At 24.6% G+C, this 14,512-nt stretch overlaps 1 protein-coding gene across 1 annotated transcript in view; it reads left to right on the top strand.

The window, feature by feature from the left end:
• The window catches only part of LOC112595521 (dopamine D2-like receptor), a 239,183-nt gene that overhangs the window by 96,933 nt on the left and 127,738 nt on the right, over nucleotides 1-14,512 (top strand). The window lies entirely within an intron of this gene.

Below are 14,512 nucleotides of genomic sequence, written 5' to 3'. Positions count from 1 at the left end.
TTAAACTAAATCAAACGGGTCCATGAATATTTTAAGAACTTATTACCTTATAATCTTTATTATACCATATGTTTGAAGTTATATAATAAGTAATAAAATTCAGAAAAACTGTATAAATGTCTTTAAATTATTGTCAAATTTGTAACATTAATGAAACTGAAAATTTATCTAAATATACTCAAATCAATTAAAATTATTACGTTTAATTTTATAAACATAATAAAGTTTAATATTACTTATTTTTATTATCATTATTGTTTTATCTTCAAACTAATTGTAAGTTTTGCTACTAGTTTAAATCAAACATTTAGAAAACATCATTATGTGAAACTACTTTTATAAAAATAAATAACTATTGTTAATTTATAAAAATTGGCAAAATTAAACGGCAATACTTTCTGATAATCACATATATTTAACAACTATCTATCTGAAGAAGAACTCAAAACATCTAGAACCCATCATAAAACTTAATGACTTTTTACCTAAAATGGTTATCTATGGTTAGAAAGAAAACACATTACTAAAAAGAAAGACATTAATTGTAACATTGTTCCAACTATTCTTCTAATTCAAGAAACATTGATAAAGAATATAACTTAATGGATTGAAACTATAACAATGTAACACTTTTTATAAGAACCAATTTGTCATTCAGGTAGAATTGTGAAAATATTAAGTTATATAATATATATATATATACATATATATGATTAAATTGCCCTTAACGGACCGTTGTAAATAGTGGACAATCTAGTAGTTTCTAAGTATTTTCGGGAACAAGAATATTTTCACTATTTATTTATAAGAAAACTCTAAATATGGGAAATTTTACCTAACTGATCCATTATAGCCAAGTATTAATAACTGTTATCGTAATTATTGTTTAAATTATAACAATAACATTTTATACATTATATTATACCTTTATAGTATGTCTAACCTTCTTAGGTAATAGCCATCTCATTCAGAATATTGTTGAAATATTATCGAAATATTATTATAAACAAGATAAAGAATAATTTGTTAAATAATAGTGTATAAAGGCTACATTATATATACTATATCACATTTAATATACATATATGCATCATTTTTATATTATTGATATTGCTATGTTTAATATTTTGAAATGTTCTATTATATTTTATATACAAAACAACATATCATTTATTTTATTTTAATAAATAATATGTTATTGATATTTTATATTATTTTATTTATCTTATATTTTTACATTAATGCAACCTACAAATAAAATGATTGGTGTATAATAGTTATGTTGTTTAATACTTAGCAAATACATATAATATCATATGATATGTATATTTAATATCAGGTCAAAAATAAATAATCAAAATAATATTAATATACTTTATAATCTAATCATTAACAAAATGTATGTTTAAATGTTAAGAAATGTTCAATATCAGAATTGGTGCGATATTATATTTTATTTGATTTCCGATAATGATTATGAGAGCTTTTTACACAAATTCAATCTTAAATATGATTCATATTCATTTTTCTACTTATAATATTAATGATAATTCAGATAATACTTTAATTAAATTAGGAGATTACATTGTTGATTAGTCATTGAATAATAATAATGATTAACACGTAATATACCGGCATTATCACACTATCTTTGAGAAATTGACAATGATTTGAGATAATACACAATATCCCTCTGAGTTCAAAACTTGCCGTCGTTATAAAAGTTTCACTTATCCTGAATTAATCTATAACAGGAAGGAGGATTATTGATTTAAGTTTTAGCAGATTTTCATTTCCAGTAATATTACCCTTAGTAGATACTCTGTATTACTTTTTAATTTTTGCTATTGAAAACTAAAAACATCATTTAAGAGTTTAATCCTGATTCGATTCTCTCGAATCATTTTTGTACTCAGTTATAAAATTATCAAAAATCGCATAAAAGGACTTAACACTACTACAGAGTTATAGCCCTTCTCAGAATGATTAGAAACAAAAGCAATTAAACTTTTCTCTATGAATCTGAAAAAGACTGAAAGGTCTGACACATACAACAAAGATGTTAGTAAACATGTCAACATCAGCATTCTTAGCACAATTTTAATGGAACAGCAACTAATTGATTTTAATGTACAATCCATATAAACTGATACTATTATGTTTTGAAATTTTTGTTGCTATATTGAGTGTTCACTTTAAAGTTTTATGACAATCGGTAAGGTTTAAGGTTTACCACCTAAAGTAATCCTTAATTAAGTGCCTAGTTATTTAAAATATTACATAATAAAAATGTTGTAATTTTATTAAAACACTATAAAAGAGCAATAAATGTATTAATAATCATTTTGAAACGGTACAACTAAACATTAATATTACGACAACCAATCATACATAGATGAGCAAAACCTACATTTTGAACTTAAGGGTTAAATCAAGTCTTCCCGACAACATATAGACATCTATACATACATCGGCGGATAGGGAAGATGAGACAAAGACAACATCGTTTTATCCATACAGTGTCACAAAACATGTTTAGTGATATGACAATTCGTTCGGCAAACACATAACGATCTACCGAAAATATCGAGGTGTGTTTACTAGTTCAGTAGGAAGGTACTTATACTGGTGGCAGATCGTGCAAGTAGATCATGCTTCATTCGACAAGTTCTTCAACCTACACCGAAACATCGAAGATTGAAGATCAGAAGAAACCAAAGCTTCAGCACGACGGTGACTCAATTATCGGCACGTCACATGATGCGAAACGTGACACGACCCGGTCACAAGCCATAAACATCGTAGTCAACCTGTACTCTAACGAGCATCGCCGACTTGATCGTTGCGGACGAAAACAACGACGTTCCTGGACGTCAAGAGGGCCGACCGTCGAGCAACGTCCGACGTGATTCCGGGCGTGATTCACGTACGCATCTCCACAAAGGCCACACGACGACTCCTGGCGTTGTGATTGCCTGTTATATATCTCAACCACGGAACTAATCGCGGTAACCCTCGTTATATCCGACGTCGGAGAATGGTGTAAACCGGAACTTCGACGCGGATACTCGATGCGCCACACATAGATCCGTGGTATAGAGATATAACCCGGCGCCCCGGAAAAACTCCAGAGGTGGTCTACACCAGACGGACATATCGAGCGGATCGGAGGTCAAACACGAAGAAACCAAAACTGTCCTTTTCAGGACAACCCGTATAAAAACAAGTCCCCTCAAGCGCGCCTACCTAGGCCACGCCTAAATCGAACAAATATTGTAAATTGAGCGGGCATAAAAAAACAATATTCCTGTTCACCCCATAAAAATGTAAATTGTAAAAGTAATATTATTATGTATATATATATATATATATATATATATATATGTATTTAAATATTTATGTATTTTATTATATGATGAATAAATGACATTATTATAAAAAGAAAGGGTCGTATATATATATATCAATATAAAGCAATTACATTGTTATCTGGTGTGAACCGTTACAATTTTAACTGGATTTTTAAATAATCCTAAAAAAATAAAGTAATTTAAAAAAAAATATTTTCACTTGTTATTGTTATATTATTCTTATTTGTTAAAATATATTTAATTGTTTCATCTTTACTCAATTATCTTAAAATTTAAATATTGTAATTAGTTTATATTAAAAAATAGTTCTATTTCAAAGAAATAAGTTGGAAAATAAAATATTAGTTAGGATAAATACGTAGGTGATATATAATTTAATCTCAGTTGATACATTTACAACATTATAAGTAAAAATATATCATTGAATAAAATCTTTTCACTTTGACTTTTCAAATACTATACGTGACACTACGTGGCTATCTGTGACAGACTATTCAACTCAAACTATCGTGGTGACTGGTAAATTATCTAATAACCTAACCTGATTATTGTTCGATAACGTACAGTTTTTCTTGAATATTATATTTTTAACTGTGAACTAATAAATTAGCATTAATATGAAAAAATCCACATTTTTCTGTTTTTTAATATTTAACTATGTAAGTTAAATCAAGTATAAGTGTATCGCACATTCAATTTAAATGCTTTGATTATTAATTATACCTGATTATAATACAATATTTATAAAACAATTAAAAAAAAAAAATATTTTTAATTAATAATTTTAAGTTAAATTAGATTTTATTATAATATAAAAGTTTTCACATTTGTTTGATTGTTTAATAGCAAAATAGGTATTTTACACAATAAATACGCTATGATACGTTTTGTTATACTAACTCAGTCAGAAAAAGTTTCACCAATTTTTAGTAAATGTAAAGTTGTTTTTACGATATGACCTTTACCTACTTTATATTTTGGATATTTTTTTGATTTTCTAAACATTTTGAGAAGAAGGAGAAAACTATTTTATTTTTACATTAATATAGAATAATTATCTTATAAATAAGTATTTTATGTAATGTTGTAAATTATCTCATATACTTGGGTTGATTATTTCAACGAAAAACATCTCGTGAATTATCAAAATAAAAGTCATAATTAAAAAAAATTAAATAAAAAAAAAAAATTAATATTTAATATGCATGTTTCTCTTAAATTATTTTTTAATTTGTATAAAGAAATGCAATGCCACAATCCAGACGTGATAAGAATAAGAGATGGGTAAAACGAGTGATTAATAAAGAAATCACATAACGTAAAACTTTTTGGTTTTGCACTTGGATCCATAAATATTATGATAATTATTGAATAAATCTAATTAATTTAGAAGTATAATTATTGAGCTGTTACAAAAAATATGATATTTATATTTATTTTAATTTACATTATTTGATTTTTCTCCTTAAGAATCCAATAAGTTATAACCGAAATACGAGACCCTGTGGTCTTGTTAAATAAATATTTTCAATATTAACATACAACCAATGCAAATTAACAATGGTAAAAGTTTGCATTGTCACTAGAATAACCTTCTACTTTATTTAACGAAAAAAAAAATGTGATTCCTTTTTTTTATTTTTACAAATATGTATTGAATTATTAGAGTGTTGTCAGAATAAATAAAACATGCAATCATTGATTGACAGAAATTCAGTTTACAGGGTCATTAAATACGTAGTGTTTGTTAAGCGTTAAAAATGTTAGCAATATGAAACCTGTAGGTTTATTATGTTTTTGTTGAAACATTTTTATTTTATTGAAATTAAAACTCGACAATTAGGGTACTGACTTTTTTTTTATAGTGTTAAAGTTATATATATATATATTTTTTTTTTTGGATTCTTGTTAAGTAATTGTATGATGCCTTATTATTGGGTTTTATTTTAATTAATATTCAAAATAAATGAAAGCACTAAAATTATTTTGTATTATAATTTATTACTTTAAATTTTTGTTATAATTTTAAAAATTTTTGAACATTCGTATAATATCCAATTTAACAAATGTATTAATATATATCCTACTCTGATGTCTAGAATGAAATATAGTATAATTATTTAGAACTTTTTTTGATAGATTAAATATCAAATATGTATAAATATATATATTATTTGGAAAATTAAAACTATAATTATTTAATATAAACTAGACATTCTTAGATTAAAAAATATTTATCCTCTAATTTCATATATAATATCGGAAATGACGTTCAAAGGATATGAGAAACGTGTGATGGAAATATTAATAATAGAAAAGTTACTGAAGAGCTTATGTAACTCGGGAATACGGTTGAGGGTAAGTTGGGACTCGTTTAGAAATTTATGATTGAAGTTTACAACATTTACTGGAGTACAAGGTAAAGGATATGAGAAAAAGTTTGAGGTGCATGGGCCAACTATTAATTCTATTCTACATTTGATTATTGCTTCTATATGTATAGTTTCTCCAGTTATTTCATTTGTGTCGGTTAGGTTACAGTAAAACTTTTGCATTATTATTATTACTATTATTATTAGTATTCCCATCGTAATCGTCAACGCTGTTTTGTTCCCATAGCGCGTATGAATTATACATAATTCGGTATGAATGTCTATCGTATCGTGCAAAAAAAAAAAAAAAATCAAGTATCATAATAATTAATGGAAGAAATATATTGATGCAATTTTTATTTTCTATTGATCATAGAATATGATTCACTATGTCTCATAGTTAACATCAAATTTTTAATAATAATATATAAAATAATATAATATAGACCTTTGGTTTCAATATTAATTAACGTCATTTTCAAAAGGAAAAGTGATATAAGCGATAGGAAATCGCGTTTGACGGCTGATAAAATATATATTTTCAATATAGGTAACGATTTTGATTCTGAATTTTTTATATTTGAAATCGGGAATATTATTCATTCATAAGTTGTAATAAATACAAACTAACTATAAGTATATTATGTACCTACAAAAATTTAAAATTAAATGATTCTTTTACATTTTTTATTAATATTTGATATGGTTTAAAATTAAAAATTAATTTAAATTATAAAATAAATAATATTGAAATAAATCGTGTAATAATCTTAAATAAAATAATAAAGCTTTATTTAAGATTTAAAAATAAATAACATTGATATAATTGGATTATTAGAATTAATTCATCAATATAATATCACAATTTCCCAAGTATAATAACATAAAAATGGCGTTATGTTTAATTTTATTAAAAAATATAAAATTATAAGTTCCTATCTTATTATTTGACTATGTATAATATGACATCGAAAATGATTGATCGATATAATATACTCTATGTCATTTAATATTGCTTACCCATATTTATATTTTATTCTTACATGAAACTGAGATAGTGTTTATTGGCGCAATGTAATGCAATATATACTCCTCTGATCAATTTACCCAATCTCCTAAACTAGGTGTCCAGTTGCGTTTGCAGGGTGTTTTGTGGTTCCCATAGATTGGTGAAGGAATTCGGCTTTTTGTTAAAATTTAATAAAACATTACTTTATTTTACACAAAAATCTGTCTCATTTTGAAATGGTTTGAAGATATAGTAAGGTAAAAATCTGCTAAATTATCAAGACGTGATCGCGATGTGCGACAATAATTTATTTCTTTTCTTAAGCATTTTAAAAATAACCTAAATAACATAAAATGGCTGAAATTTATTCGTTTTTATTTTCGTTAATACATATTGAATTAAAAAAAATAAAAATCGATTTACATAGTAATTATCCTTATAGGTATAAAAATGTTAGTGACGATAATTTTTTGATTTGTAATAGCTAAATAATGTTAATAGTTGTATATTATTGTGTCATTTTATTATAATATGTACACTATACATTTATGAGATTTATATAATAAGTACGTTTAAAATAAAGTCGCTTATGAATATTTTTTGTTAGCTATATTTAAAATTACAACAATTTTTAACGGGTCAAACCAGATACATACGGGCAACTAGTGGGGTGCTGCGAATGACCGAACAGCGGGATAGTTCCAAAACCTCCCAACAGATGGTGCCGACGGTTAACCAATGACGGAATGCGCTCACTCCATCGGAAGTGACTCAAATACGAGCCGAAACCAATGAATGACATTGAAAGTCTTGATAAGTAGAACCACCGGAACACACGACTAGCAAGCAACCAGCATCCGGCAACACCATTTAACTGCAGCGAAAATCATCATCATAAAACCTGCGGACAAACACGTAAACCGCCGTTCTCATGGCGAATTATCAGGTAAATCGCAACATAGTGTTTGTTCGCCAGCGATTTAATTTGCGAACGCTGTTCCATCTGTCTACGGGGATAGCATCCAGCGACAACACCAACGACTACGCAGAATAAAGTATTATACCTATCAATGGACGAGGTTTGGCGAATTACCGGCACACCCTCGTCTTGGTATTGAGTCGTCGCCAAATCCAGACAACGACAACCGATGGAGAAGACGGCAACCTTCTTATCCTACTCAAAAAATTTTACATTCATTAATAATTAGTATTTGTTATTTAATTATTAAATTAATATTGATATAGTTTATTCATTTTTACTTTAATTACAGCCGAATATCATGTCAATATAATTTTTTTTAATTTTTTTTTATTGGTAACTAAAATGATATATGATTACACTTAAATTTCAGGTAAAATATTAATATAGTAAAGTATAATATTTAAATTTTAACCTTTTAAAATTCTTGTTAGTCTTTATATATTATAATTATATTATCAATTCGTGTTCAAATCTGTAGTAGTCATATTTTGAATGTAACAGACTAAACGTGGAAAAATTGGCCATAATCCATAATCATCGAATATCATATTTACTAAAATAAATTATGTATTGGACTTATTTTATTTAAGAAAAATTACTTATGGTGATTTTTACAACGGTCAATCATATGCGAAAAAATTACTTATTTCTTTTTTTTTTTTAAATAATAAACGTTTGTATTTCATACAATAATATACAATAATATAAGGCGATAAGTGAAATAATAACTATAGTATATAATCAAATCTAAAACTGAATAATTATATCAATTTAAGTTATATTGTAAATATTCAATTTGATTGATTTTCTTAAAAAAAAATATAAACATTTAATCATATTATGTTTAAATACAGATTTACTTAAGATAAAAAATTTAATTTATTTTATATAATTTATTGTAATCATACTATTGATAAATAAAATTTTGCTATTTTAGTATACACAATGATTATTTTCATGTTATTAATTCTATTATGTACGACTATGTATTAGTTGTACTTAACACACCATTAAAAAATAATAATTTGTTTGTGTTTTTGTTTTGTTGAAAATTCCAAATTTTGAATTTTCTTATTAATACAACATTGTGCATAAAGATATGTGTATTTCTTAATACTATATTTTAAAGTATTTGTTGAAATATTTAAATACATTTTGATTAAACGTCTTATTTCTAATTTTAATATTCAATTAAGTACAGTAAAAAATAATTCAATTTTAAATTTTAAAATAACATAGTTTTATCTTTGTGAAAAATGATAATAAAAAAACAATTATTAGTTTAGTTTAAAGATAAATAAATTGTATACTTTCGAAACACAACAGAAGTTTTTTGCCACTACCATTATTTTTACAACGTTCTTTTTTGTTTGTAACTTTTGGGAGTTCGGGAGATGTCCAATCATGTCTTTTGGTGGCTTAAATGTTTGATATCCTGGAACATAAATAATAAAAATTGCTTATTTATCTTTAATAGTTTGAACAAATATGACGTATCATCTCGTTTTTTTTCGGTTGCTTGGTTTATTTTTGATTTCTCCTAACCGTACCAGTAAGAGCAATCCGCTGCCGATGTCTCTTATGTGCTATTGTATTTAGTATTTATAAATTATACGTAATCCGCACTAACACGCGCCGTACACATAGCACGTGCACTTCATAGGCGATGATTGAGTTGGTATATAAACATTGGCTCTATCTCATTGTCTCGGCCGAAGAAAATACATAAAATTAATTATTGAATTATTATCAGTATCAGTGATACAGCGTCAAAATCAGATAAACGATACATAATAACAACAAAAGAGGTCTATGATTTCAACACTGCAGCAATCTTATATTTTTGTATTTCATATTTCGTCTATCAATGCTATCACTATTCACTAATCACTTTTATTCCGTATTCATCGACTCATTGGGCATTGGCTGTACTTCTGTAGTCTCGTATCGTACAAATATATATAACATTATAATATTATAATATTGTGTATAATATATCTGTGCGTATTTGTATATACCTATATATTATATAAAAATGTACAGTACCAAAGAATGCACGAAAAAAATTTCTTTGTGGTATATTCTAGGCAATAGTAGTAATTTAAAGTTTTTACTGGTTCATATTTTCAATGTGTTAAATATTTTTACACATAAATGTGTGTTAAAAATGTAGTTGCCTCACTCAAAATTGAACCTTAAAACCACCACTGAGATGCTTCGAAATTAGATTAATCCGTAGTTCTTTAATTAGGGTTATTTTTCAAGCTAAATAAACAAAAAGTTATAAGATAATAGCCATATGGAACTTAAAACAATAATCTTTTAGTTTCATTTATATGGTTATAGTGACAAATATTGTTTAAATAAAAAGTACTGCATTATTTTATGTATTTTATGTCAACCTAACAGTATAAATAATCATTATAATTTTTATTCAAAAAAAATTTAAATAAAAAATTGATGTGATTATCTATTGTATCTAACAACAATAATGTTAATAATTGTAACATTTATTATTATATTTATTAAATTTATTCTGTGTTTGATTATCCTTTGCAATCCATGTAAACCACAAATATGCGACCTATACATTTAATAAATAATATAGCGTTCACTTACTGGTTGTGTGCTCTCAAGATATGCGCTATCTCTGGTGAATGGTGTGTATTTAAGACCATTTTCGTAATTAAATATTTCGTGCCAAAACGGCCTTTCCCTTGGCGTAATCCCACTGGGTTTAGTCAAAAATGATTGCACAAATGATTATCTGTAAATTCATAAATACTTAATTCGTTGTATTATAGTTTCACATAATGTAATAAACTATATAGAAATGTTTAAAATCTTTCGATTTCGATAATCATTATTAGGTGTTTGAATAATCGTGTTTATATATATAAAACACATATATATATATATATATATATATATATATATAAAAACATTCTTTAATATAAATGTGTGCGTTGTACAACTAAGGGAATTCGACTAGATATGATTTGATTGAACACGCTAAGCCTTTATGTTATATTCTATACAGAGACCAGCTGTCTGGAGTCTCACGATTCTATTATTGCACTATTAAAAAATAACGAAGACCAATAAAAAATGTCGAGAATGAAAACTTTTGACTAACTTCATAAGTTTTTATGTTAACACATCTTTAATGTCACAATATTGAATGAAAATATTGATTGTGAAAAGAAGGCTTAAAAGTGTATTATTATGTTATTTGATGTATTTTCATAGTTGAATACATCTCATTCGTTTTGAATTAGTTCATTAAGTACATAATATACAAGTTTTCTAATACTATACCACAATATGATTTATAATACAATGATACTGTTAAATGATTTTTAATCTACAAATATATTTTTATAATAATTATATATATATATATATATATGTTTATGTACAATTAGTTGTATAGCTATGTTAAGTTATGCATTATCTACTAATACTTTAATTCCTATAACAGTGTTGTATTATTTGGATATTATGGTGGATTTAAAATTGAATATAATAATCATTATTTAAACATAAAAATAAAAATAGAAAATATAATATATTTCTAAGTAATAAATGTATAAAAAGAGAAAATAAAATAACATTTAAATTTGGTACTATTATTTTGCTAAAATATTGTACTATTGAAATCAAAAATGAAAAATTTCTCACACTATAAAAAAAGATTTTATTAAAAGTTTAATGTTGATGCAATTTTTGTTATCGTTGCAAATCATTTATATTTTCGAATAATAAATAATCAAGAATGTGTAGATTTAAGCGCATGTACGAGTACATGTACAAGAAAAAAAGTTTTAATCCGTGTTGTAGTAAATTGTTTTGATTGTCTACTACTATAAATATTGACTAAGAAATGGATAGTAAGATCTTAAGTTCTTAGATGAAGCAATAAACATGTCCGGATTAAAGGTAGTGTTATTTTTTTTTTATAGAACGAACAGATTGCTTAATACACTTTGTAATATATATATATTATATATTTAGTAGAGTTTATATGTTTATTATTACAAATTATTATTATTATTATTATTATTTTAAATAATATATATAATTTTGTTATAATATTATAAAACAAAAAATATGTTTGTATGTTATGATTTTAATATTTTTCAAGTAAAATAATAAAGAAATTAAAGTATTTATAGTGATTTTGTATGTATAAATATATATATATATATATTTATTTTTTTTATGAATAAAATAATTTAACCTAACAGAACTTTAAAAACTAGGAAATTTAAGTTAATAATTTATATTTTTAAACGATTCATTTATAATAATTAAACCTAATTATAAATTTTATGTTATGCATGTTTAATTAAGTAAATAATTCAGATAAATTTCGATTTAAGTATTCTGATTAATTTTAATTAATATTCCTTAAATTCTTATTATTTCATAAATTTCTGTTTTTATTTAATCAAACACTTACATTTCTAAATATTTTAATACTGTACATTTAATTTGTACTGAATGATTATTTTTGTAATAATAAATATTTTTTATTTAAATTTGAATAGTTAAAAATATTTTAACAGATTAAAAAGTTATTTACTAAGTTCATGACTGAATCTATATTTGTCCTTCAAGTATTTTCGTAATCCATTCTATGATCAACGCAACATAGTATCGTAAATGCAGCACTCACCCTAATCATGTTTCATTTGTTTTACTCGCCTTCTTACTAAAAACTACTTAACACCGATTTTTCATTTCCTTCCGTGTCAACGTGGCGTGCCATTTTAGAATCTAGTTTATTCCCTACACTATTTTCTTTGAGCTTCATTGAGTAATTATTGATTCTTAGAATGACAGAATAACAAAAAAAAAAAAAAAAAACTTTTAATCGTATTAATTTTATTAAAAAAAAAACTTTGTAAAAGTTAAGTCTTATAATATTATTAGAAAAACGTAAAGATTAATGGGTGATTTTTAGTAAATGAACCGTAAAGTTTTGTTAATTCAACAACTTTATTTTTTATTATTATATTCAGAATAATTTGAAGGTAATAAAGTTGTTATAATATATTATATTATATTAATATTTATTACAGAAATATGTGTATCTATCAAGATATATTTACTCGTATTTAGCATATATTTTACGGTATCATTTATTTAAATATAAGTCTACCTACATTTGAATAATCATGATTTACCCGTGTAATTATGACTGATTTACTTATTTTTTACGGACAAATTAGTTAACCTATTGTATTTTAAACACATAGCAGAATAATATTAAAAACAGAAATATGAAAAAAATTATATTTTATAATATATTTAGGGTTTTAAATAGATTTGATTTTTTTTTTTTTTGGTCGATTAAATTTAACTATTTGTTTTAACAAGGTTTGATTAGTTACATTTATTTTTTGAATTTTTTTCTATTTATTAATGATTAAATTACTAATTATGATACATTTTATTCAGTTTTATATTATAGTTATTTAAATATTTGTACGAGCTCTGTAAGAAGTACTTATTGAACGGATGTAATATAAATTCATTAATCAATTCTCTCGATCAGTTATTTTTGAAATTAAATATAATTGAAAAAAATTAGTCTAACCACGCTTTTAAAAGATTTTTAAGGGTATACATTAAATACGTTGATTAATGATTTATAGAGAAGTCAGATGATGGCTAGTCTACCTCCAATTACACTAACCAGAAATAATTTGCCCGACAACAATGTCGCCGAAACTTTATAGTGAACAAACAAAGTCTAAACTCCTATAGAATACTATTGTGAACTGAGATTGGATTGTACTAATGGAAATACGCTATTTAATTGATTGTTTGGATTTTAGGAATTGGTTCTTATGCGTGGACATTTAATTAATGCATCACAGTATTTATAAAAGTAAGCCGGTTATAATATTATACTTAAATCGCATCTTTAATTGATTTAACTTCATAACTATATCATATTATAAATGATGTAAAGTTATCAACATTTGTATTATTTGTATTATTATTATTATTAGGATTAATTAAAAATAAAAATACGAAAAACTTGTAAATAATATGCATATATATAAATAAACCTAAAAGAAATGACTTAGTTGAAAAACGATAAAAAATAAAAATTACTTACTTTGGCCAACATATTTAAATTTAAATAACATCAAGAATGAATTCAAAATTTACATATATCTAATGTAGGTATTAATTTTTCAATTTATAATACTAAGAACAACTATACTATAGTTTATTAAATTGTATTAAACTGGGCATTATTTAAGTATCTACTTAAATGAAAAAGGAAAACTAATGTTGTAACTAACAGTCGTTATTGATATTTTAAAAAGTGTGCTATTGGCATGTAAATATATGTTTGTAATCCTGAAATAAAAATCTTGTTAATCTGGAAACAACGTGGGTATTTTAGTGACTTCTAATTTCTATCATAATGTACGCATTACCTATGTTGAAATTGTATTTATGACATTTATGTTAAATTGTAAATGATAAAATGCTCTCGGTTAAGATTTTATTTTTATATAATAAAATATAAGAAAAATCTATGCAACTTTGATACAGCTATTATTCCATTGAATTTTATTAAATGTAATTAATTTTTCAATTGAAAGCATAATAACATTTAATAAATATTTATAGTTGAATCTTTTCCTTTAATTCAAGCAGTTAGATATTTGGGTTGAGAGTGTTACATTTTTATTAAGTATTAATTTTAAAATATTGTAAATATTGACACATATGTTATCATAATAACAATCATAAT

This window comes from Melanaphis sacchari, unplaced genomic scaffold (assembly GCF_002803265.2).
Source record: "Melanaphis sacchari strain LSU unplaced genomic scaffold, SCAv2.0 Contig27_pilon_pilon, whole genome shotgun sequence".
In the NCBI taxonomy this organism is placed as follows: domain Eukaryota; kingdom Metazoa; phylum Arthropoda; class Insecta; order Hemiptera; family Aphididae; genus Melanaphis; species Melanaphis sacchari.
This window is presented reverse-complemented; position numbering and strand designations above follow the sequence as displayed.